At 51.7% G+C, this 1,085-nt stretch overlaps 1 pseudogene; it reads left to right on the top strand.

Moving 5' to 3' along the window:
• Window positions 1–660: 660 nt before the first annotated feature.
• On the top strand, window positions 661–841 carry LOC126523766 (U2 spliceosomal RNA; annotated as a pseudogene).
• Window positions 842–1,085: the final 244 nt, after the last annotated feature.

Raw genomic sequence — 1,085 nt, 5'->3', positions numbered from 1 at the left:
AGAACGACAAAAAAATTCAGGGCCATTCCACTCTGCGAAAGTGCGTGACCAGCGAAGCCGTGTATGTAGGCCTTTATTGGTGAACTGTACAGTGCCGTGCGTCAAACGCTGCGTGCACATATGGCAGGCGAGGCGCGACTTGTCGCTCCTCCAGCAGAAGATGAGCCACGGAAGGTAATGACGCACTGGGGGGTATACATACACATGTATTGTTGCAAAACCCGGGACAACGCATTTTACTAACGAATCCCTTCACGTAGAACAGACACGCACCTCATTACGCTCAAGGGCACACACTGCTTCACCGTAGGCAAGGCTATCGTGTGTTGTTCGACATCCTGCAGTGAACTAATGGTTGTGAAATCACTGGAAAACCACAAGCGGTCGCACTCAACACACGCCACACCAAATCGGTTCCCCACAATCCCCCTACCTTGGTAGGGGGATTGTGGGGAATTCCGGCTCCCTGCCGGCTCCCTGCCGGCTCCCTACCGGCTCCCTACCGGCTCCCTACCGGCTCCTTACCGGCTCCCTACCCAGGAGCCGGAGGAAAGTAGACACGCGTGTCTTTTCGACGGGACCGCTTCCACGGTAGAGCGGAATGAAAGTAACTACGCGAGCGCTTGAAACGCCAACAAAGAGAGAGCGGTGCGAACGAAGACACGGCCGACGCGATCAATGTGGAGTATCTGTTCTTATCAGCCTAATATCTGATACGGGCTGTATTTGGACCCAAGAGAATAAACTTATTTTTGCAAGTTGGCGGACTGCTTGAAGCCTGCTTCACCTCCACCACGGGTCGGCCCAGTATTGCACTATCTTCGGGGTCGGCCGCTGTCTTTAGCCTACGCACATCGATCCGCTAGAAACAAGCTATATACAGTTTCACTGTAAATATTATCGCAGCGTGCACGTCACGATTGATCAGCAGTTCTACGATCAGCATCGAAGCATTATAACTATACTCGACGCGCTGCTTTGCTGCCATTCACCAATTGTAGCCAAGTGTACTGAAAGTTACTGCTGAGAAGCACACCTTACATGTTTTGTGCTCCATGTTAAAATTACATTCCAATTGTCCCCAA

Source organism: Dermacentor andersoni, chromosome 6 (genome assembly GCF_023375885.2).
Source record: "Dermacentor andersoni chromosome 6, qqDerAnde1_hic_scaffold, whole genome shotgun sequence".
In the NCBI taxonomy this organism is placed as follows: domain Eukaryota; kingdom Metazoa; phylum Arthropoda; class Arachnida; order Ixodida; family Ixodidae; genus Dermacentor; species Dermacentor andersoni.
This window is presented reverse-complemented; position numbering and strand designations above follow the sequence as displayed.